General features: G+C 40.5%; 1 protein-coding gene and 1 long non-coding RNA gene across 2 annotated transcripts in view; one reads left to right on the top strand and one right to left on the bottom strand.

Annotated features, from left to right (window-relative positions):
• The window catches only part of Btk29a (tyrosine-protein kinase Btk29A), a 361,771-nt gene that overhangs the window by 175,338 nt on the left and 159,920 nt on the right, over nt 1-26,513 (top strand). The window lies entirely within an intron of this gene.
• Nucleotides 2,359-3,642, bottom strand: LOC143144805 (uncharacterized). The gene is made up of 2 exons (XR_012991521.1): nt 3,505-3,642; nt 2,359-3,407 (listed from the first exon to the last, which is right to left on the bottom strand). It is a non-coding gene; the product is annotated as an uncharacterized LOC143144805 (long non-coding RNA).

Here is a 26,513-nt window from a genome sequence, read left to right as displayed (position 1 = left end):
ACCCTGAACGAGGGTGAATCGATTCTCGTCCGACTATAGTCTCGTCCGCGACTCACCGCACCGGATACCGGGATTTCCGTATTCATCGAGGGTCAAGTAGCGTGACACCGCTTTCGATCGAAATCAGATCCCTTTGGTACGGTCCGGCCACGAAGAAATTAAATAAACGAGCATTGTTCGATAGGTCACTTGGCCATTATAAACTCGTTGACCGAGGAGAGTACCCTGTTGACTTGGATGCAGTCCGCGAACGTCAACGAAGTATGGCTGGGTGTCCACGATCTCTTCTCGGAGGGCGAGTGGATCACTCTGACGGGTGAACCCCTGGAATCAACCGGTTACGACAAATGGACCACCATGTGGCCGAACGAGCCGGACAATTATGGCGGGAATCAAAACTGCGGGGTCCTCGTGAAATCCGGGGGCATGGACGACGTCAATTGCAACTTGCTTCACAAGTTTGTATGCGAGATTGACATTTGTTGAGCACGGAGATCTCGTATACGGATCGTACGATCGGGTCTATGGGTACCCGTAGTGTCAGAAAATACAGTGTGTCTTTGTTATCGAAGCTGCTCCCACGAAAGAGACTTGTATCGTTCTGAGGGAGGAGGAGGTGCTGTTTCCTCCGTCCACGAGATAAGAGGATACGTTCGATAGAGGTGATTTGTCTCTTCAAGGACGATTAAAAATAAAATTCGAAGCGACCGTTCCACTTACAAAGTTTAGAAGGAGGACCGTCGCGTAGCTTGTATTTTTATTACATATCTTTGTCACTGTTTGTCTCTACCTTGGGGTAACTGTCTTTCCTTTGGGACTGTTGTGTTATCGGGGTGTACCATTTTTATCCTATCCTGTGTTCCCTCTCCTGGAGGAAGGAGGAATTAAATTAATTTGGAAAGAGTGCAACGGTTGTATGGTACAATAGTACGTATAATGGTATCTACGTGGTAAAATAAAATTGAAGAATACAAGACTATGTACATGGTTTAATAGTTGAATAATACAGGAATATATAGTGCAATAATTGAACAATATAAGAATATGTAGTACAATAGTTGGATAATACAAAAATACATAGTATAATAGTTGAACAATATAAGAATATATAGTACAATAGTTGAACAATACAAGAATACATAGTACAATAGTTGAACAGTACAAGAATACGTACATAGTGCAATAGTTGAACAATACAAAAATACCTAGTGCAATAATTGAACAATACAAGAATACATAGTTCAATAGTTGAACAATACGAAGATACATAGTACAATAGTTGAACAATACGAGAATATATAGTAAAATAGTTGAACAATACAAGAATACGTACATAGTGGTACATACTATTGTTTATAATAATGAATACTCGAATCTTAGGTATTAGAATGTTTTACTTTCGACTTCACGATTTCAACATAAGTCAATCTTCAATTAATAATTTTCTTTTCGTATATTTGGAAGTCGATGCTTGTTAGATGTTTATTTTTGTATAATTTTTTTTCGACTTCCGAATCGTAAGATCGAAATGTTAATCGATGGATCAGTATTTCCAAACGTTCGTCATTTTAACGGTAATTTTTTTTTTTATTTTATCATTTCGAAGTCGTATTGGCTCCGAAGCTTACATCGAGTAACCTAATCGTGGATTTGATTTTCATTTCGAAATTCTTTCGTTCTTACGTTACGTAGATTCTTCAAAAGACAGCGATCGTTTTGGCAAACATTTCACCGAATCGACAATCACGATTGATCGTAATTGATCGATTAAATTTTCAAATTTTTTAAACGGTCAAATGTAATCGATAATGAAATTTCTTAATTGCGAAAATCAATCGACGCGACAATTATGATCGATCGATTAATTCCCTTAATTGGCGAGAATCAATTAATCGCAGCTATTCTTTCGAAATTACAATTAACAATTGAATCGAAACTGTCCATAAATCGAACGTATCGATTCCCGTTACAGTTCCAGCGCCGATTGTCGTATCGGTTCTTAAAAGAATTCATTGTCCCGCGCAAGTGAAAAGTAACGATTAATTTTTCAATTGAAATTGAAATCTGACTTTTCAATCGCGATTGAGGTTAATTTTAAGCACAATCTGGCCTTATTAATTGCTATCGGAGGTAAGTTTAAACGCGATCGATCCTTACAATCCCGATTGAAGTTAACGTTAAGTGAAATCTGGCTTTACAAATACGACTGGAGTTAATTTTAAGCGAAATCGATCCTTAAAAAGCTCAAATGAAGCTAATTTTAAGTGAAATCCAGTTTTGCAATTGCAATTGAAGTTAACTCTAAGTGAAATCTAGCTTTACAGTTGCAATTGCAGTTAATTCTAAGTGCAGTCTAGCCTTACAATTGCAATTGCAGTTAATTCTAAGTGCAGTCTAGCTATACAATTGCAATTGAAGTTAATTCTAAGTGCAGTCTAGCTTTTAAATTGCAATTGCAGTTAATTCTAAGTGCAGTCTAGCTTTAGAATTACAATTGCAGTTAATTCTAAGTGCAGTCTAGCTATACAATTGCAATTGAAGTTAATTCTAAGTGAAGTCTAGCTTTACAATTGCAATTGCAGTTAATTCTAAGTGAAGTCTAGCTTTACAATTGCAATTGCAGTTAATTCTAAGTGCAGTCTAGCCTTACAATTGCAATTGCAGTTAATTCTAAGTGCAGTCTAGCTTTACAATTGCAATTGAAGGTAACTTTAAACACAATCAATCTTTATAATTACCACTAAGATAATTTTAACCACAATCGATCTTTGTAATTGACATTAAGATAATTTTAAACACAATCGATCTTTGTAATCGCCACTAAGATAATTCTAAATGCAATCAGTCCTCAAAATTACAATCGAGACTGAATTTAGAACAATCGGTTTTTACAATTCCGATTGAAATCAATTTTAAGCGCAATCGGTCCGTACGATTGCAATTGAAATTCAATTTTTCAATAACGATCAAGGTTGTTCAATCGAGCGTGCTGTACGACTCGTCTCTCATCTCTACAACTCGTTCTCCGGAAATTCTTCTCGGCGAAGAAGTTATATACAACTGTAAATCCACCGACGACCGAGTGTCGTGGCTAGGGAACGCGACAGGTACGTTAAACATTTGCCAACCAGTTTCTATAATTTTTTCCAAGCTCGTTAAAGACACGTCTTCCTGCTGCGACATACTCTTTCGGAATTTCCCGATGGTTGCGAGTTTTCACGAGCGTTTCCAGTATTTCCTCGAGATAAACGTTGTCGATGCACGCTGGACGCTCGTCTTTTTATGGGATTTGCCCCGTTAATCGAGCAAAGTTTTTTTTTATTTACTACAGTTGCGTAATTGGTACCATTCTCAGTTCGTAAACAGTGTCGACCCTAGAGATCGCGAGACCAGGGGCAAATAGAGCCCTATGAATTCAAAAAAAGAAATTAGAAAAATTTAAAAATTTTTTAGGTTCTGTGATGTACGATGTACGTTAAAAATCTATAGAAAACTACATCTTACTGTGCATATCGATCTGTCGATACAGTTTCTAATTGAAATTCAACACAAGAATTATATACACTTTGGATCGTCAATTTTGGGTCGAAAAGTTGTAGATGTTTTTTTTATTTACCACAGTTGTGTAATTGGTACCATTCTCAGTTCGTGAACAGTGTCGACCCTAGAGATCGCGAGACCAGGGGCAAATAGAGCCCTATGAATTCAAAAAGAAATTAGAAAAATTAAAAAGTTGTTTAGATTCTGTGATGTACGATATACGATGTACGTTAAAAATCTATAGAAAACTACATCTTACTGTGCATATCGATCTGTCGATACAGTTTCTAATTGAAATTGAACACAAGAATTATATACACTTTGGATCGTCAATTTTGGGTCGAAAAGTTGTAGATGTTTTTTTTATTTACCACAGTTGTGTAATTGGTACCATTTTAAGCTCGTAAACAGTGTCGACCCTAGAAATTGTGAGACCCAGGGCAACTAGTAAATTAAAAAAAGAAATTAGAAAAATTTAAAAATTTTTTAGATTCTGGCTGCTGTGATATATAATGTACGTTAAAAATCTATAGAAAATTACATCTCACTGTGCATATCGATTCTGTCGATACAGTTTCTAATTTAAATTTAACACAAGAATAATATACACTTTGGATCGTCAATTTCGAGTCGAAAAGTCATCGATTTTTTTTTATTTACTACAGTTGTGTAATTGGTACCATTCTGAGCTCGTAAACAGTGTCGATCCTAGAGATCGCGAGGCCCGGGGCAACTAGTAACTTAAAAAAAGAAATTAGAAAAATTAAAAAATTTTTTAGGTTCTGTGATGTACTATGTATGTTAAAAATCTTTTAACGAAATTTTTCAGAAAACTACATCTCACCGTGCATATCGATTCCGTCGATACAGTTTCTAATTTAAATTTAACACAAGAATAATATACACTTTGGATCGTTAATTTTGGGTCGAAAAGTCGTCGATCTTTGAATCGTTGTAACTTTGTAAGCGGAAATCGTACAGAGATGTATCTAAGCTCATTTTAAAGGGACAAATCTCTACTTTCTCACCCTTGGATCCAGTTTCCCTAAAAGCGCTTCTATACTCGGTTACGGAGCGAGAAAGCGAAGGTTCTTCCCTCTTCGTTTGGAAAACTGTCCAAATTCAAACTTCTCCACTGTGTTTATTAAATTTTTTTCGCAATTGATTTCTCAATTCTCGCAAAGGTGAGAGCTTTCCCTTTGAAACGAGCCTAGGTACACCTTCGTACGATTTTTTCCCTCAAAGTTACAGCGGTTCCAGTAAACCACTAACAGAAAAGGAAAACGAGTAAATCGCTTAAAAATTCTTCTTCTTATTAACATAATTATTTCTTACCAAATCGAACACTCTTTTCTTAATTTCAAGAATTAAGTCATCGATTAATACACCATGCTTCCGATACCGGAATAATTTTACAATCGATCGACCAGTTTCGTTGCAAAAAAAAAAAATCAATAATCGCAATTAATTCCACAGAATCGTCACCGAGACTTCTCTATACAGGTTAATGCAACCAACAATCTCGACGCGGTAAGCTCGACGTCTAATTATAAACGAACAGCTCCGTGGACTCGTGCGGGGAAATATAGTTGTTTCTAAGCGTGGTTGTGCATCGTCGGTTCGCTCAGTCGCGATTTGAAATCTCGTCGCTCGCGTGTACAGGTTTAACAGCCCCGAAATCACCCGGTAGCGGAAATTCAGTTGGAAATCCTCGAGTTCAAGGTTTGCTTGAAACGCGGTAATATCAATGGAATGTCGTGTTTCCAGTTTGGTGAGCTTCGAAAAAAGAATAGAACACGCACGCCATAAGTAGCTCGCGCCTGATGGTGGCGAGTACAGTGTTCCGTGGCTAACCATAGCTGAGGCTAACATCGAGTGATCGAACGCGAATCGAGATCCATCGAAAAATTACCATCGGTACGTGCGAAATTGTCCATCGAACCGCAGAGAGAGTTGTCCATGATCGAAACTGGTTCAATTTGACTTTTGCCTATATCAATAATAAATAATAAATGCCTAACAATAATTAGGCAACCGTGACGCAACTGACTTCGTTTTCGTCGAATATCGATTCGTTCGAAATTGATCATTTTTCTCCTTGTTAGGTCGTTAAGGGATAAAGGGAACTTCTGTTGGTAATCGTTCGTAAGAAAGTACAATGTTCGAGAAATTGTTAATGCTTCTCGTCTTTACGAGCGGGACACTTTGCTTCGTGATGCCAGACAGGAACGAAACAATGGTATCCATGGTCGTAGACTCCGTTGTGAACCAAAACAGGATACTCAACGACTCGTCCAGACCGCCGAGTCGTATTGTTAAAGGTAACGACACGACAGTTGATTAACGTGCGAATCTAGCGAGTGGTGTTTTGAGTAACAGAGGGAACGATTTAGAAATTAATTCTTGAGAACTCTGAAGATTGATCTTGAGAGTTTCGCGCTATGAATTTGCGACGAGACGTTGTTTTCGAACAATTTCTGGTCTTGTGATTCTTTCATCCGTTCAAATCACTATATGATAGTTAATTAGCATTAGAATACAACAAACGATATTTTAAATAACAAATGGAACGATTAGAGAATTAATTTTGAGAGTTTCGCGTTCTGAATTTGCGACGAGACGTTGTTTTCGAACAATTTCTGGTCTTGTGATTCTTTCATCCGTTCAAATCACTATATGATAGTTAATTAGCATTAGAATACAACAAACGATATTTTAAATAACAAATGGAACGATTAGAGAATTAATTTTGAGAGTTTCGCGTTCTGAATTTGCGACGAGACGTTGTTTTCGAACAATTTCTGGTTTTGTGATTCTTTCATCCGTTCAAACCGCTATATGATAGTTAATTAACATTAGAATACAACAAACGGTATTTTAAATAACAAATGGAACGATTAGAGAATTAATTTTGAGAGTTTCGCGTTCTGAGTTTGCAACGAGAAGTTGTTTTCGAACAATTCCAGGTTTTGTGACTTCTTTTTATCGTCGGTTCAATATTATCGAACACTTATGAAAGTTGATCAACGTACGAACAAAGTGATTGGTATTTTAAATAACAGAGGGAATAATTTAGAATTTAATCTCGAGAGTTTTGCGCTATGAATTTGCAACGAGAAATTGTTTTTGAACAATTCCAGTCCTTGTGATTCTTTCATCCGTTCGAACCACTATATGATAGTTAATTAGCGTTCGAATACAACGAACGGTGTTTTAAATAACAAACGGAACGATTAGAGAATCAATCTTGAGAGTTTCACGTTCCTAGCAAGCGACGATAATTTCTTTCTCGAATAATTCCAGACCTTGTGATTTTTTTCAATTCCTCGTTCAATTGATTAGCGTTCAACTAACAGTATTCTAAATAACAAATGAAACGATCGGGGAATCAATCTTGAGAGTTTCGCACGCTAAAGATTGTGTTCCTTTTTATTGATTTTTGAACTTCGTAACGTTGTATCTCGTTCGATCTCTCCTTGGCTAACCATTCGCAAGTATAAATTGTTTCTCGAATAATTCCAGATCGTGTGACTTGTTTCGCTCTTGGACGTTTCGTAGCGCGGACACAATTGAAAATTTAATATTCATACGGGGAAGGATCGCCTCGAAATTATTTCGTAACGTCGATGTTCAACGCAAACGGTTTTATTCCGAACGGATCGTTCCCAGGCAACGTTTCAATTTTAACAAATACCGCTTAATTAAACTCAAAGCCCGAACGATCGTTTCTCGCTCGTTCGCTCGTTCGCTCGCTCGCGTCACGAAGGTACCGTGTTACGAAGCTTACGAGCATTGAGCGGAATAACAGGGAGGAAAGCAACGTATAAATATTCGTCGCGATACAGGCGTTCTTCCAGGTTCCACACCGTCGTTGGTTACCATGAACGGACATAATAATTACCAGGCTAACGAGCAGACGTTTTACCCAGAAAGGACGACGAGTAATTGCGACAAATGTGATAGATGTTGCACGAGCGTTTTGAAGAGGGACGACTACATTAACACTCCGGGCATAGGTGCTCACAAGCTGCACAGTCGCAAGCAGAATTGGAATGACGCCCGCAAGTCTTGCATGGAAGAAGGAGGTGATGCGAATCATTTCTACCGAACACGCTCTCGTGACGAGTGCATACGATATTCTACGAAAACGAATCGAGATCGTAGAACAAACGTTTATTGGAGCGAGATTTCCTTCTCGAGAACGACCCAATGGGGGATCTGCTTCGTCGGGGATCCTCCGATCCTTTCGTCGGGTCGTTCGAATTGTTTAACGCGGATAGAAAATTTCCTAACGATTGCTTTAACTTGACGAATCATTTCGTAGGAAAAAATGATTTCCTAATGTTGATTATTTCGTACGAAAAATTGATTTCGTAATGTTAATTGTTTCGTATGAAAAATTTATTTCGTAATGTTGATTATTTCGTATGAAAAAACGATTTCGTAATATTGATTATTTCGTATGCAAAAAATGATTTCGTAATGTTGATTATTTCGTATGAAAAAACGATTTCGTAATGTTAATTATTTGGTACGAAAAAAAGAATTTCGTAATGTTAATTATTTCGTGCGAAAGAATGATTTCGTAATATTAATTGTTTCGTGTGAAAAATTTATTTCGTAATGTTAATTATTTCCTACGAAAGAAATTATTTCGTGATGTTACTTATTTCGTATAAAAAGAAATCATTTTAAATGAATGTGAACCAATCAATTTTGCGATGATGTAACATCGATGGGAGATTCAATCGCGAATTTGTTATCAACAATTTTAACGATCGTGTCGCTCTATTTTTAATTCGTAAATACGCGCGTATTCGCCTTCACGAAAATCGAGTTAACTTGCAGTGAAAAGTATTTAAATATCGCTGCAACGTTCGAACGTACGCACTAGGTACACGCGTTCACTGTTTCGAATGTATAGCTCGGCCGCGGGAGAACCGCGCATGCGCACACCCTTGTACACTTACTTCTCCCGTATACCTGTCCTCTGGATCTCCGGATGCAACGAACGTTTTCGTCACCTCGTTATCGGTTCCCAGTTCCTCGTTCTCTCTCTCTCGAACTTTGAACAACGAGACGATCCGTCACGATTCGCGTATTGCAACTCGATAAGAGGATCAACCTAGACTACAAGCGTCGAGCGTGAAATATAAAGAAACGTTGTTCGATAGGTTACCTGGCCATCCCGAACTCGTTGGCCGAGGAGACTGTCCTGATAAAATGGTTGCAAGCAGCGAACGTCGACTCGGCCTGGCTAGGTATCCACGATCTGTTCGCCGAAGGCGATTGGGTAACTCTCACGGGCGAATCGCTGGAGAAATCTGGCTACGATAGATGGACACCTGCGATCCCTGGTGATCCCGATAACGCCGGTGGTAATCAGAACTGCGCGATTCTTCTGGGCAAACACGGTGGGATGGACGACATCGCGTGCACGCATACCTACTTGTACTTCTGTGAGATTACCATGTGCTGAGGGATGGCTATTTCTGTCTACGCAATTCTGTAGTTCGTGACGAAGACTCTATTGACTTCACCGGGTGGATTCCACGGTGTCTACGCTTTCTATCATCCGTCGTGGTATTTATGTCTGCGGTTAAAGAATAAAGCTTTATTCTTCTTATCCTTGTTGCACATTTGTTGGACAATTCCTCGCGGCTACCTCTTATCGTAATCCGGTGCTATATGTGCTTTTTGTAGAGCTGTACTGTTCATAAAAATAATCCCGTGTTAGAGCTGTTTGAAACACTGACCTCGATAAAAGTTCGAATCGCGCAAGTATAATGGCACATGTCAATTATTACACAGGACGAGTTGATTCGATCGAGCTGAGAAACTTTTAATCCTTCGAGTCGAATTTGACGCGAAAGATTTACCTCGATAAAAGTACGAGTCGCGCAAGATTAATGTCGAGTGTCAATTACTACATCGAACAAGTCGATTCGATCGAGCCGAGAAACATTTGGTTCTTCGAGTCGAATTTGACGCGGAAGACTTACCTCGATAAAAGTACGAGTCGCGCAAGATTAATGTCGCGTGTCAATTACTACATCGAACAAGTCGATTCGATCGAGCCGAGAAACATTTGGTTCTTCGAGTCGAATTTGACGCGGAAAACTTACCTCGATAAAAGTACAAATTGCGCAAAAATAATGGTGCATATTAATTATTATACCGAGCAAGTCGATCCGATTTAGTCGTTCGAATCCACGATAAAACGACTTACCTCGATAAAATTACCCATGGACTTACTTTGCCCGAAGGGTTCCGACAACTGGCTGGGTTAAACGAAGCGATAGCCGTTTAACGCGCCGTCGCTGCGCCAATGGAACAATTTCGAGCTAAACGACGACCCAATGCGGTCGTTTCGAGTGCCCTCTGCTCCGCGTTTCTCCTAATATCGTTTCGCTCGCGGCGCTCAGAACGCATTCCACGTGTTACTTCGTTGCGCTGCACCGGCATCGTTAAACGATTCGCAACTTCTTACGGTGCCCTTAAACGTTTCGTTTCGTTTCTTCCTCGTAATCGTAAATTCACGATTGGACATTTCAAGGGAAAATTTAAGAACAAACATCACTTACCCGGGAAGATAAACAGACTACATCCGGGCGTTTAAACTATTCTGAAATTGAATATATTTTCGAAGTACGATAAAAGTAGTATTCCAATAGCACGGACGCGAAACTCCTTGAACTCTGCGAACCTTTGCGCTCTCGGTATAATCGGACCAGCCATTGAGATCGAAGCAATGAAACGCTGAAAACGAGCACGGTCGTCCAGAAGTGCAAAAATTTCATACCCCTCGAGCAATACCTAGAGCCTTCGTCTCCTGTGCAATAATTAGGCAACCGTGAACCCAAATTTTTACCAGCCTTATCGCCTACGAATAAACACTGGACCGCGACCATGGTCCCTTCGATCGTCTTCTCGCAAGCGTTACCTCGTCCGACGAACGAGCAACTCGCGTATAAGCTACTCGTCAACTCAACGGGACATTGGCGTAAGCACCGGGGGGGACAAAAATTCAACAATAAACGAAATTATCGCGCGACATCGGACAAAGCGTCCGTCCGTTGGACGTGTATTCAACGACGTGTATTCCCGAGTTTCCTCTGTCCTGTGTCCCATTTTAATATCGCAAATAACACACCCAGAACTGTACAACCGTATCGCTGAAGATTACAATCGTTCCTTCTTTAAACAGGCGAGTTTAATAAACGTCCGGTTGGCTCGTTCCGTAGTCACCTCTTCCTCCCCGCCCCTACCCCGGATCTGGCTAGCTACACCTCCACGCCTACCCCCCCTCCCTTGTCCCTGAGCGCGTCTTCCTTTCCGCCGTTCCATTTTCACCGTTCTTCCGCCGCGTTCCTTTGGCGAGCGCGTAACAGGCTGTAATTGAAAAATGCCTCGGGCGCTTTGACACGGTCCTCCTCGGCCCTTTCATTCGCGCCGAATGTCGCCTCCGCGCCGCTGGAGAAACGCTCGGGAGGACTCTCCATCTCTTGCCACGACACCCCCTGTCCACACTCTATGTATGTGTGTTTGTGTGTGTGTATATATATGTATATATATGTGGGTGTGTATATACACAAAAACTTCATACTATATATGTATGTTCTCTCTCTCTCTCTCTCTCTCTCTCTCTCTCTCTCTCTCTCTCTCTCTCTCTTTATACACACACACATACGTACGTACATACGTTGATAATCGTGGCGTCGTAAGGTTGACGACGCCACGCGGTAGCCGAGGAGGACCGAAGAAAACAGCCGCGTAAACCACGGGCCGCCTTGGTGGCCTAATTAGAAGCCGTTGCATGCCTCAAAGCGACGATAGACCGGCGTACAAAGCCGCGTAGGATGCGCCCGACGAAATGTCCCTAGGTGAAATTCCTCATTACGGCTTCGCTCGTTCGCTTCCCCCTCCGCTCCGCGACCCCTGAAACTCCACCCACTAAACCCCCCACTCCTCCTACGGCGAGCGAGTCAGCCGTGCTCTGACGCGCACTCGTTACCGAACGCGCTATATCCTCTCGCTCTTCCAGCCTGTTTCGTGTCTCCTCCTCCTCCTCCTCCTCCTCTTCTCCTCTCTTTCTCGAGAGAGTTCATTAAATCGAGACTCGTGGATCGGTGGTGATTTTTCATCTTGAAGTTATTTTACTTTTCGTTTTTATACCAATACGTATTGTATATAATGCGTGGGTGTACTCGCGTACTTTTAGTCCCGACGAAGAATCATCGTTCGAATTATCGAATCCCTTTGTCGAATATATTCGAGTAGAATGTCCCGATTGATAGTAACAACGGCGCGGTGTTAAATATGGAAGATCTACTTAAGTGTAATGTTAAATATTCGAATTCAAATCTCGTAACAAAATATATAAATAATACGACAAACTCTGACAATTTGGAGCCCGTAAGAAATGAAATAAGTTTCTTTTTTTTCTAACGTTAAATCCGATGATGTGATTGAAACAAGCGTAGCACAACTTACAGACAGTTGAGAAACTGCAGTAAATAACAAGGAACAATACGTGCATCAGAGGACAGAGCTTATGCAGAAATGTAATATATCGTTTTGGAGTAGTCGTGCTGTCTGATCAGAGACGAAACTTTCTACTAGTAGTCGAGTTTCGGTTAATTCGATGGTTGTTTCGCTCGAAAGCGTCCTATGGTCTCGGGATTGAAAAGCTCGCGGAAGAGTGAGGAAGGGCGGTTGAACGGATAAATGGTAGATATTATATCGACGATTCAAAGGTTTGCGCGAACCTGTTCCCAGCGAAGTGGTAAGCACGAGTAGGGCTTCTGTTTCGAGCTGATACTCCGACATGGTGTCGATTTACCAGTTGTTCCCTTTGGTTACAAGAGCAGTGGTTGGCAAGCTTTTTTGGCTCTGAGTCAGAATTGATAAACAATTTTTTTTTTGCGCAAAGTTCGTGGGTCGGTGGTATTTTCTGGCGCAGCAACAGAATTATTTGTAAAAGTAGAAACGTTACGGGAAACTGTCACGGCTTTCGATGTTTCGAATAATCGAGAAACTCGTGCTACTTGAAAGAATTTTTATAAAAATAGAAGATTTAGAAGAATAGAATAAAAGAATAGAATATGGAAAATAGAAGAATTTTTACAAAAATTAAGTTCTGTAGGGAGGTTTATTTCTCGATTAAAAATACTGGTGAAAAAAGTCCTTGTTGATTCTACTCTTGTGAGTTTTTTTTTTCTATGTATTTCACGAGTATGTTTGCATGGTTACGGGTCAATGATTGACCACCGATATAGGATGTTCTGCGAAGTACAAAATTTTAACGAGGAATTGCTTTAGGGCAATTCTACCATGCATGCACGACTGCTCGCGAAAACTTCAATGCGGTAGAGTGCTAAAAAAATCCATACTGCAAATATATCGGACCGTTCCATGTTTTCAGTTACTATTACAATCTCTGACGCGCGGTCTCTGTATCTCGAATACGGATGTTCGTAACGATGTCGCAAGAGAAAGGGTAGTTCGTGACAGTTAAAGAAGAGTAGTCTTCGGAAGCCAAAATATATGACGTATTCTTACTCGGAGCACGATTCTTGCTTCGTTTTCACTCACTTAACATCTTCATTCTGAGTATATATGTAAACGAACATACACGTATTGATTTAAAAAAATAAAATACACCGACAATTATGTAAAACAAGCTAGGTGTACAAACAAAGTATCGTTATTAACCAAAGCTCGATTTTCTTGACAATATTTTCTATTTTCTCAGTAAAATTTAGAATTTAATATAAGAATTAATGTGTTAGTAAAACAATCGAATAAACAAAAATTATAATTAATTTTAATCTCTTTGCACCCACGAACATTATTTTACACGGTGTCGCGCTGTAATAAACCTACGAGATGCAAAATTGTATAAATTTGCATACAAATGGTAAATTTAAAGGTGTCGTTTTTTCGGATAACAGGTAACTCTACATTTTATAGGACGGTGTGCATCATACATCTCGCGCACGCGTAAAGTAATAATTGTAAAAAATTTCTCGTTCTTGCTGAGCGAAGTACATGAAAGGTGGAGTCACCCCCCTTCTCCCTCTGGTTTTTACTACCCCCTGGGACCGTCCTCTTTAGCTCCAGACAGTACATCCGTGTCACGTGTACCACAGGAGCAACATCGTGTATTTTGTAGCAATATGACCGATCCAATAACCCACTCATCAACAACGATACGTATCAATTCCCAAGCACCGCGTTGAAGCATCGATAGGTATCGAAATAAGTGGTCATTGGTATTGGTAAGATGTACTTGTTGACATTTCTCGTGGTATCGATACAACAACAAATATCGACGAGATCTCGACGAGACAACGAAGAGGCTGGCCCGGTATCGCGATTGGATATTGTTAGAATAACATCGAATAAATTTTTCGTTCGAGTGAAAGCATTAAACAATTCTCCTGGATAGCATTTGTTATTCATGGTGTTCGAAACGGATACACTTTCGATGAGTTTGTCGGAACAATAATTGTCTCGAATAACGTGCGTATAAATAAATAAATCGATACATTATAGGAGCGGTGTTACGATTATGACATGAATATAGAATCGAATCGATTACTTCGCGAGACACCCTATATCGGTGGTCGAGGGGTAATCCACGATGTCAACTAAATGCAACATCAAGTACAATTAACAAAGATTTTTTACCATTGTTTTCGATCGAGAAACAAACTGGAGCGCTCGAAAGAAATGTGTAAAATAGAATAATTTTCCTCGCTCGTAAAAACATTAAAAGCATACAAATGTAAATACCTTATAAAAGTTCTGTTCGTCCAATTAGCATACTTAATCTTCTTTAATTCGGGCAGAAATGCCTCTTGATTTACGCCTCCGTTCATAAATATTAAAACGTTCTCTATTTTTCGTTAAACAAGGGGCGAAAACCGTTTCGACAAAATATACGATTTTCACTCTAGACATCGTATTGTTGCCGACGATACCACTTTTTCAATGAGATCTCTTTTATGCGATTTTTAAGTATTCAACGTATAGACCAAATGTCGAAACAATGGCAACATAATCCCTTAATATTTCGCCCCAACAGATTCACGTGTTGCTTTATTTTAGATTCACTTTCGATAAGTGTCCTAATGCGTCTCTACTAGTAAAAATTTTCAATTACTCTTGTACCAAACCGGTCGTTTCGTAAATAAAAGTAAAATAATACAAAACTACAAAGCGAAAGGATTAAAGATATTTAATGCTCGAACATAGATAATAGAAAGATCGCGTGCAATAAAACAAGAATACGAGGAAAAATATCATTGAAAGAAGTCTCGATCCAGCGATCAAACGATCATCTCCTTCGGCACGGTGAACGAGCAACTGACCGATTGCGCCGCGCTCTCGCCCGTCAGTTGCACTGCTACTCGGGCGGGTAAAAATTCTACATTGAATATCTCGTAAACCGTTAACCGTACGACCACCGAACCGCGATCGTTCTCATCGTTGTTTCGTGCTCCATCGACGTGCAAAGTCTCGTTAAGGAGTCCGACTTTCATCAGGGTATTCCTCCTGTTGGTTCACCGGGTATTTTCTATACGCGTTAACGCGCGTCGCTAATGGAGAAAGAAATTCCCCAGGGGCTGTTTCCTAATGGGGGAAAAAATGTCAGAGAGGGAGGAGGAAAACGACGTCTCGCTCTCCCGTCGTGGCTGCACAAAAAGATGTTATCGGGGTAGGAAGCCTGTGGCGCGTTTCCAATGTGGAAAGGACCGGGCTCGCTCGTGTACGCGCATATAAAACCGCTTCTTCTGTACGTGTCGTCACAATATACCGATTCCTCGACGTCGTCCTCGTCCATGCACCCCGTTCGTTCCACGAACCGAGAGCTTCTTAACCTATTTTATCTCGAGAGCAGCCGACTCCGCGGATCTTAGCTAAACATCCCTTGTTCTCCGCAATCGAAATTGGATTAAAGCTATTCCGCGATTCCCCCTGTGGTCGGGGTTGGATATCGCGATCGGTTCGATCTTCCAGCGAGCGGAACTCCGAGCGTAGAATTTTAATGGACAGCGAGAGAGCGTAGCCCCAAAGTAGAAATCGAGGAAGAGATGTTCTTGGCAAATGAAAAGCCGGCTTACACCCCCACTCCACCCCGAAATTACGGCCACTCTCATTATACCGGCACGGAATTACGCCTGTCCTGGAAACCCAGTTAAACGATCCGGTTCGTGCGAGTGGACTCGATGGAACGGAACAGAAGCTCCTGCTCGGATCCACCTACGATCGGGTCAACGAAAGAGTCCACTTCTGAACAATGCACCCGGATGTCTCTATTACTAACCCCACTTTGGACACTGGCGTAGCCTTCGAAACGTTTTGGAACAGTTTTGAACAGCTTTCTCGCGATCGCGTACGCGTTAACTCTTTTAGGCACGGTTGCTGAACGTGTGTGACAATACGGAATAACTGAAACTAGAGACTAAGATCAATTAGATATCTATGAGATGGAACGTTGACAGTCTCACCGTGAAACTTGTATGGAGTTACTTTAATCTTTCATGGTGGGTTGAAGAATACCCTATGTATACGAGGATATTGGAAAGATGGAACGTTTCTTACTTTACTATGCCTCAAAGAGTTAACGGTTTATTTCGTTTTAGTAATATTCCATTGTAAAGGGGGATGTTAGAAGTGATCCTAATCGAGATTGTAAATGGCCGATCAGTTGTGAGAAAAATAAAGTTTGGAAAAACCGCTTGGTATATTCGCGTAGTAAAGCATCTTGTCTAACAATGCTATGACGTAGAAGGTTTGCGTAACTGCAAAGTATTTTTTGTGCAAATTATACACAGTTGTATACAACTGTATCCAACTATTTTTTTTGTAAATTATACACAGTTGTATACAACTATCTAACAACTATATACAAAAAGAGAAACAAAAATAACTTTCAATAGTATTTATTGCTTCCTTTCGAATTACAATGGATCCACTTCCATCTCCTTCTATATACATAATGTTTTTTTTTGTAAATTATACACAGTTGTGTACAACTATGTAACAACTATATACAAAAAAAGAAACAAAATTAACTTTCAATAGTATTTATTACTTCCTTTCGAATTACAATGGATCCACTTCCACCTCCTTCTATACGTATAATGTGTTTTTTTTTTTAATTGTATACAATTGTTAAATTGTATACAACTGTATCCAACTATCTAACAATTATATACAAAAGAAGAAACAAAAATAACTTTCAATAGTATTTATTGCTTCCTTTCGAATTACAATGGATCCACTTCCACCTCCTTCTACACACATAATATTTTCTTTTGTAAATTATACACAATTATACACAACTGTATCCAGGTATACACAAAAAAAGAAACAAAACTAACTTTCAATTTGAAACATATCGTCAATTAACGCTCTAATTAAAATTTCATTGCAACTTACTCACGAAGTACGACTTGCAAATCAACGATACAATTTATCACCCCGGTGAGCTGTCCAAAGTGTCCCAACTCTGTACACCGGGTGTCTCGAAGCAACGCGCGCAAATTTTCGAGATCGTTCGAGATCGCGACGCGTGGTCATTCGGGTTTATTTTCGGGTTTATTAACCGATTACGCGAGACGGAGCCGTGTCCTGTCCAGCCGTAACGATGAATTCAATGAACACCGTAAACACCTATACCGTGCCCGTATCGCGTTAGATTAACCATGTAACCGACGAAATCCCTTGTATCCGGGGTAACGGGGCCCCAGATAACGAAAGATGCTCGATCGATTCGGCAAACGTATCGCCGATACTCGCCACCGCGTCCCCGTGATGAACAGATCGGGGAATTTAGGGTCGGCCGGGATTAACCCTAACGTCCAACAGAAGCGAAACTTATGCGCCGTAACTTCTCGCGAGGATCGCGCAACGTCGATTCTCAACGATCGAAATTGCTTTCGGGACACAAGATGGCAATCCTCGCCGCCAAGGATAGATGTCGCGATGATAAATTTAGTAATATCGGTGGCCGGAGTTCCGGAGCTAATCTTAACGCGAGGAATTTGCATATACGCGATCCGTTACTCCGAGACACCCGTTACTCAGAGAAGCTATATCACCCCTTTAGAGATTCTCGGGCCCATTACTTCTATTCCGATAAGTGGAATCTCCGGTTATTACGTACAGAGATTATCGATCGGTTGTCGTTGTGACAATTCATCGCTCACAAATTACTCTGTAAAGAATCGATTAGAAACTAATTTATAGAAGATTGGAAAAAATTATGAACGAATTTCCACTTAGAAGCTCTGTTCATTCGTCGTGCAACAATTGCTTCGTGCTTTTGAAATAGATCGTATACATTCGTGGTGTATTAATTTTTGGTAGATTATTCGATAAATGAGATTATTTAGTAAATAAATTTCTTACGTGATAATCGTTCTAAGATCAAACGGATTATACGCTGTTCGAAGTAACTTGTTTTTAATGCTACGAATATTAGCCTAACTGTTCGATAAATAAATTAATATCTATTACTTTAGTTTTGATATTCGTTCAAAGATATCCAAAGAATATTCTTACGATAAACTCAACACGTCCACGACACAGGGTGTCTTACCTGATCTCCGACTCGTTCGTTTAAACAAACGTAATTCGTTACTGTTGGAGTGAATGCAACAATGATCTTAAGGGTGCCAGATGTCGATGACAGTTTTAAGAACTGTTTCCGTATTAGCGCGGAAAGGTTGTCCACCACGCGGCCATTGTTTTTTTTTCCTTTTTTGTCTTTTCTTTTCAGTCGAGTTCCAAGTCCAGAGTCAGAAAGACCACACGAAACTGTCGTCGTTCACATCAAGACATATCACTGTATACGCATTTCTTCGAACTTTATATTCTTATATATACAATAACTATACTACTAGATACGCGAGATCCCTGCATATTATAATAAACTAGATATCGTAGGATCGGATTTTCCGAGTTCGCTTGGGCCTGTTTCGACCGCGGGCCTAAACAAGGCGGCACGTACGGACAGACCCGGGTTGAGGTAAACAATTGGTGCCAATCTGTCCGCAAGCTTTTACGATAGGCCCGATGATCCCTTTACAGGCGGTCCTGCACGACGACCAGGTGTAAGGATGCATGGGGATGAATGAGAGTACCTGTGGCTCGGAGAAAGTGAGGTATGCTTGGAAAAGACGAGCGATTAGGATGGCCGAACGGACCGAATATCTGAAGCGAGAGTGTAGCTGCTCGTGGTAGATCTCGAGGATTTTTCGAGCATTGAGTGTGTTTGCACGATGGGTGCCGACTATAGGTTACTCGAAGGACCACCTTCCCGATGGAAGGAGTAACTGATCGTTGTCCGATAGGCTGGACCGATGTAGAAGGTAATGCCGCCTTCGAGGTCTCCGCCGCTTGCTGCTCTCACGTCCAGGGGGGTGTTGAGCGTTGTCCTCACACACGGCGCCTCACTGGATGCACAAGCCGGCTGCCGAACTTCCTCGAAGGTCCAAGATTACGTCGAAGCTCGAGGAATTGCTGATAATTCCCTCGAGGAGTGCAAGTTCTTTATGGGAACTAACGCAGGAAGCTTCACACGTCGATCCGTGCGTTCAGGCCAAAACTCTAACCGTGATCTCTTAGCTGTACTCTGTACACTCTGGCTGTAGACCCTTGGCTGTACTCTGTACACTCTAGTCGTAGATCCTTGGCTGTATTGTCTTGGTGGTATTCTGTACACTGATCTAAGATTTCTCGGGTCAGTGCAAACGTCGCCTCGGTTCGCCCTACTCCCTTAAATTAAGGGTGGGTGGCGACGAATGCCTGACCAATTACGACGGGCCCTAGTCCCGCCGAATCTAAGACACGCCCATCGCTATGGGGCTTAGGTGGGGGCGTCGCGACGTAGACAGGGTGTCCAAACCCCTGCAGGCCTGGTCTGGAATTTTCCAGCATCTCGAATGACGCAACAAAGCCGCGCTAGGGCCTCGCGTGCCAGGCTGTGCAGAGGGTCCCTGTCCAAGTGCTTGCAGTGTTTTATGACGGGAAATAGCCATCACTTGCTCCGTGCCTCGAGTCGAACAACAAATAAACTGACCCTCGGTGACAGGCCCTTGCCGTAGCCATGTGGACAATCTCTCTAACAAACTCGAAGCACGGACCCGCCATAAAACGCAGCTGCAAGCCTCTACAGAGAGAGACTGAGGAATAGAACGAAAGAGAATGAATGGGTATGACTGTATGAAGTACGAAAGGAATGTTTGAGGACAGTTTGTGTCCTGAGTGCAAGAGTACGACAACGAGAGTATGTCCGAGGAGTGTGTCGCGGACAGTACGACGAAGACGATAAGACGAAACGATTAAAAGACGTACTAAGACGAAAGGCCGGTGTAAGACTTAGGCAACAAAGACGATCAAGACGCGTGCCGAAGGCACAAAGGCGGTTAGCTTAGTTTAATACGCGGTCGTTCTACCTTAGTAGAAAGCGAAACCAATCACCAACACTACGTTTGATACTTGTATCATTGTAACATGTAATATTATTAAATATACTTTAATATACCGCACGAGGACAACAGTTATTTGGGGGCTCGTACGGGGAACAATCACTCAAAGATCTCTTCTCAAGTGATAGGAAGAGAGAAACAACAACAATATTATAATCTGAACTTTACAACAGTTACGTCCACGTAATTTGTTCGTTGAACGCGACCACCAATTGTTTGTTTCGCGACTGGAGAACGTCCTCGACGAGTCTTCATGATTTCTTTCACCTTTTTTCAATTTTCGGTGCAGAGAACTCCGATGGACCCAACCGGAAGCGAGAAAGAATGGCCGGTTGGCCAAAGAGGAAGTTTCCAGGGTGGTTCGAACGCCAAACACCCGGAAGGGTAATTTTACGAAAGATACGTTTCTAATCGAGCGTTAATGGCCGACGCCGGAACGATCCCTCGTTCACCGGGAAAAATACTTTTCGTCTCTGTTCCTTTCCTCTCGATCTTCGTCTCGCGACGTGGAACGTAATTCACGGGATAGTTTCGGAGCGAGGAAGAAACACTTCGAGCGAAATATAACATTTGCATTGAACGAAAGAACGACGAATACGTTTCAATTTCGCGCGAATCCTTTATCAACGTACTCGTCATCTTCAGTAATGGTGTCGTTTCAAAGGACCCACCTGTTTGAATTTTGGAAAATTTACCCTCGCGTGTACCTCCAATTGGAATGTTCGGATTTAATCGTTTGATGGGCCACGTTGAAAGAACAGTCTGTATTTTGGAAAAATTCTAATTTTCGCGAAACGTGCATCGCTCGAGTGTTGTTTCTATCGAATTGATTCGAAGGGTTTGACGTGTCTCGTGGAAGGCGAGTTGTACTATTGTTGTTGTATCGCATTGGGTTGTTAGGAAAGTGATTTCGTTCTCCAAAATGGAGAATATATAATTTGATAAAATGTTTGTGCATTCTGAGAAAATCGTGTTTCATTTTTATCGAAAAAAACGAAATCACTTTCCTAATTTTAGTTTAGCGTTGATTTTGGGAAAACGTAGCTTCGAGGATGGTAAAAGGGAAAGTCGAGGTTGGAGCAGGCTCAATGAAAAAAAGGGTAAGACTTTTCCTTTTTTGGAAAAAGCAATGTTGAGTCGAGGAGTGTTGAGTTGAGGAGTGTTGAGTCGAGCAGAGTTGAGCGAAGAGTCGTGAAATATTGTAGAGAGTTGTGTCATAGTCGTTTTAGTTACTGTTGTTCGGCTATTGTCAATTATTTATAACTTGATAAATCATACCACAATATTTTTACCCCTTTGTACAATTATACGACATAATCGCGTCATTATTAAGAGGAGATTGCACTGACGAAGAATCTTTGTGGAAAATCGAAGAACAATATAACAGGTTGTTCAATAAGTTTCATTGTTCTATAAATTTGGAGTACTCGTATTAAAATATTCCGAAATAAATAGGGAACAATGTGTAATATACTAGGTTGTTCAATAAGTGTTGTCGAACGACGAAAATATATTACACAATATCATATTGTTAACTATTTATTTTAGAATATTTTAATACGAGTACTCCGAAATAAATGGAGAACAATGTATAATATACTAGGTTGTTCAATAAGTTTAGTCGTTCGATAAAACATATTGAGCAACCTAGTATATTACAAATTGTTCCCTATTTATTTTAGAATATTTTAATACAAGTACTCGAAATTCAGCAACAAAAATTCATTCCAATTTTACACTGTCGTTTAAATACCATCTACATCGTTCTCCTATCTCTTTCCCAATCGAACATTCGTATAATTTGTATTATATTTTAAGACTTTTTTCGATAGTTTCAAATTTCTAAAAGCTTTCACTTCGCTCGTGCACTTGTAATCGTCGTTGTTTAATTCTCGAGTTACCGGTCGCAATAAAGAGCTTAATTAAACCGTCGTTTTTTTTTTTTTTTTTTTATTTATCTCGAGCTCGATCTTCGATAGAACGTATCTCTCCTGAAACATTTCTTCGCAGCACTCGCTGATAAAGGAATTAAATCGTAAATTCGCGCATTCTGTGCACAGAAAGGAATTTAATTCTCCGCGTAGAAATTGGTGAAAAATGCGAGAGAAACGTTCTTGTTGCGCACGGTTTGTCTCCGAGACGACCGAGTCTAAAAATTCGTACAATGGGCGCACACGGCTCCATACTTCGGTATACATGTGGAAACAGTGCCGAGTATGGGGAACACCGCTCCTCTCGAGATACGTTCGTTCGATTCGTGCATGTTTTTAAAGAAAGAAATAAAAAGAGAAAAGAAAAGAAAAATCGCTGGTAGCGCGCGAGTATAGATGGGAAAAAAATCTCTCCGTCGGAACAAGGAAAGTTTGCGTTTCGTCGAGCAATATTTTGCGGACGTACTTACCGGGAGCACTCGCGAACGAAACGTCAAGGAATAGAGGGTGGAAGGGAGGGGGACGAGAGAGAGAGAGAGAGAGAGAGAGAGAGAGAGAGAGAGAGAGAGAAAAAGAAAAAGAAACACGACAAAAGGTGAGCCGGGTACACTTTAAATTCCTTTCGCGAGCGGGTAATCTTTCGAGCCGTTTGTCGCGAAGGTTAGAGATAACTTTTGCGTACAACGCCTCGGAATATAAAACTCGGGATCGTTTCATTTTCTCTGGCCGGAGTTCTTAAACTTTTAAATCCGCGCGAGGGATACCATTCCGCGAACGGTCTGCACGCGTCGCGCTCGTAACGCGATCTCCATTTCGAACGAAATGGAAAAACACTTCTGTTGATTTCGAGAAATTCGAATCGGTCCTTTGTTCAGATTTTTACAAGAAATTTTTACGACACTCTCCCGAAATATTCGAGCGAAATTCGATACATTAACGAAGATGGATCATTCTCCGCGGAGAGCAACTTGGTTCTTGAACTTTGAACGCGTTTTCCTCGAAACAGGATTTTACAAACTGGAGGATAACTTTTCTCGGGAACTACCTACTCGAGTTACTTGAAATTTGAATTATATACTCGCAGTGTCATTTTCTATCGTTGAGCGTATGAATTTTTCTGTTTATTCACGTTGATAGTATTTTTTAGTGGAGATGATATTCAAAGTGACGCGGAGGTTTGGGTAGTACCTAGGCAGAACAATGTTAAAGTCGAAGGAAGATTTTGTACGGTTGTTGATAAAGTTTGTTATGTTTGATCGAAGAGTAAAGTTATTTTTTTATTTTTACAAGCAAACATCGATCGAGATTTCAACAATTGATGCAATGTTAATTCGATTTAAAGTATGTACTGTGCGTAGCTGAGAAATTACCTCTGGAAGGGATTGTGAATCGTGTTGGATCAAAAGACCAAAAGATTTGCGATACAATTCTAACAGAAGAAATAAGGCAAAAGAATGTTTCATACAACGATGCATTAAAGCAACACTTGCAAACATAAACCAAATTTTGGTCATGTACTGTTCGAAGTTCAAAAGTTGACCTCTGGAAAAAATCTGAATCGTACTAAGTTGGATTCACAATCAAATCGCTATTCAAATTCCCCTTACACATGTTTTTACGTTCCTTTTATTCCAGATGACATCTTTCCAGCTCCCACCTATAGTTCGATCTATACTTTCCCTACCAACACCAAAAGATTTACGATACAATTGTAACAGAAGAATTAAGATAAAAAAATACTTCATACATTGCATTAAAGCAACACTTGCAAACATAGACCAAATTTTGGTCATGTACTGTACGAAGTTCAAAAGTTGACCTCTGGAAAGAATCTGAATCGTACTAGGTCGGATTCACTATCAAATTGCTATTCACATTGGCCTTACACATGGTGTTACGTTCCTTTTAATCCAGATGACATCTTTCCAGCTCCCACCTATTGTTCGATCTATACTTTTCCTACTAACACCAAAAGATTTACGATACAATCATAACAGAAAAAATAAGACAAAGAATATTTCCTACAACGATGTATTAAAGCAACACTTGTAAACATGGACCAAATTTTGGTCATGTACTGTACGAAGTTCAAAAGTTGACCTCTGGAAAAAATCTGAATTGTACTAGATTGGATTCACAATCAAATTGCTATCAAAATTCCTCTTACACATGGTGTTACGTTCCTTTTATTCCAGATGACATCTTTCCAGCTCCCACCTATAGTTCGATCGATACTTTCCCTACCAACACCAAAAGATTTACGATACAATTGTAACAGAAGAATTAAGATAAAAAAAATACTTCATACATTGCATTAAAGCAACACTTGCAAACATAGACCAAGTTTTGGTCATGTACTGTACGAAGTTCAAAAGTTGACCTCTGGAAAGAATCTGAATCGTACTAGGTCGGATTCACTATCAAATTGCTATTCACATTGGCCTTACACATGGTGTTACGTTCCTTTTAATCCAGATGACATCTTTCCAGCTCCCACCTATTGTTCGATCTATACTTTTCCTACTAACACCAAAAGATTTACGATACAATCATAACAGAAAAAATAAGACAAAGAATATTTCCTACAACGATGTATTAAAGCAACACTTGTAAACATGGACCAAATTTTGGTCATGTACTGTACGAAGTTCAAAAGTTGACCTCTGGAAAAAATCTGAATTGTACAAGATTGGATTCACAATCAAATTGCTATCAAAATTCCTCTTACACATGGTGTTACGTTCCTTTTATTCCAGATGACATCTTTCCAGCTCCCACCTATAGTTCGATCGATACTTTCCCTACCAACACCAAAAGATTTACGATACAATTGTAACAGAAGAATTAAGATAAAAAAATACTTCATACATTGCATTAAAGCAACACTTGCAAACATAGACCAAGTTTTGGTCATGTACTGTACGAAGTTCAAAAGTTGACCTCTGGAAAGAATCTGAATCGTACTAGGTCGGATTCACTATCAAATTGCTATTCACATTGGCCTTACACATGGTGTTACGTTCCTTTTAATCCAGATGACATCTTTCCAGCTCCCACCTATTGTTCGATCTATACTTTTCCTACCAACACCAAAAGATTTACGATACAATTATAACAGAAGAATTAAGACAAAAAAATACTTCATACAACGATGCATTAAAGTAACACTTGCAAACATAAACCAAATTTTAATAATGTACTGTACAAAATTCAAAAGTTGACCTCTGGAAAGAATCCGAATCCTATTAGACCAAATTTGCTTTTAAATCACTATCAAAATTCCCCTTGCACGTCTTACTATGTTCCTTTTAATCCGCCTGTCGTTTTCTCAGCTACCAACAGTACACTCGGGACAAAACCTCGAATCAAAATACGCCTGGAATATTACGAGTACGCGACAATTACGGACCGATGTTTGTCAGGAACTTTGTCCTGGCCTAAGTCAGACTACTTCGGTTAATACGCGGCTGCTCCGCGAACACGCCCGCAAGAGCTGGGAGCGTTCCTCTAATTTTCCATCGCGCGTATAAAGATCAAGGAAGCGACGCGTTTCGCGTGCAGTTTGCATAACTGCATAAGGAAGTCCCGGTTGGGAATAGTTCGTAACATCGCGGCCGGGTAAACGTCCCGTTTCCGCGGACTTTTCATATCTTTCAGCGCGGAGTGGAACTCGCGTTAATAATGAACTCGTCCTAGCGACTATCCTACGAGTTACGAACGCCCGCGAGCTACGATGACGCCACGGTGAGACTCTTTTCAAACGCGAAACCTGGCCAACGTAATCGTGGTCGCGGGCAAACAAGCATGGAAAATGATCACTGTTTGCCTTTTCCGTTTACGAAACTCGAATGGAGAATACCTCGTCGCGCGTGGCGCATAATTAACGCGACTCGACCCCCATAACGAGAGTCTCGGGAAACAATTAACATTCGGGGACCAATTCTTCCACAGTTGAGACAATAGACAAATTTGGTTTGCAATCGAGACGATTGAACGCGTGATTTTCACACAGAATTCCATATTCGTTATTGGTGTTATCGTTATTGATAGATTCGTTATTGCTGCGAGCGATGATAACAGTTCCAGTCGTCTGGAAGATTTTGTCATACGTCCTAAAATTTATGGAGGAAATTGAATTAAGGAGGTTCTTCTGTGGATCGAAATAAGACGAAAGTATGGAATAATGAAAGTGCATCGGAAGCTTCGTTTCCGAGGAAAGTGCATTTGAAGATCGATCTTGTAAGCGGGCATCTAACTGCACGTGTATACACAGTGGATCAAAATTTATGGTAGAAATGTATTTAAGGGAGTTCCACGACTCGAGATAAGACGGAAATATGGAATAATGAAATTGCATCGGAAGCTACGTTTTCGAGGGGAATGCATTTGAAAATCGATCTTGTATCCGGGCAGCTAACTGTATGTGTAGACATCCGGAGCTAAAATCCGTGGCACGAATGAATCGAGAAGAGATTCCATGACTCAAAATAAGACGAAAGTATATTATAAAATGATTCCAACGAATTAAAATTATTCCAAC

This window comes from Ptiloglossa arizonensis, chromosome 3 (assembly GCF_051014685.1).
Source record: "Ptiloglossa arizonensis isolate GNS036 chromosome 3, iyPtiAriz1_principal, whole genome shotgun sequence".
In the NCBI taxonomy this organism is placed as follows: Eukaryota; Metazoa; Arthropoda; class Insecta; order Hymenoptera; family Colletidae; genus Ptiloglossa; species Ptiloglossa arizonensis.
This window is presented reverse-complemented; position numbering and strand designations above follow the sequence as displayed.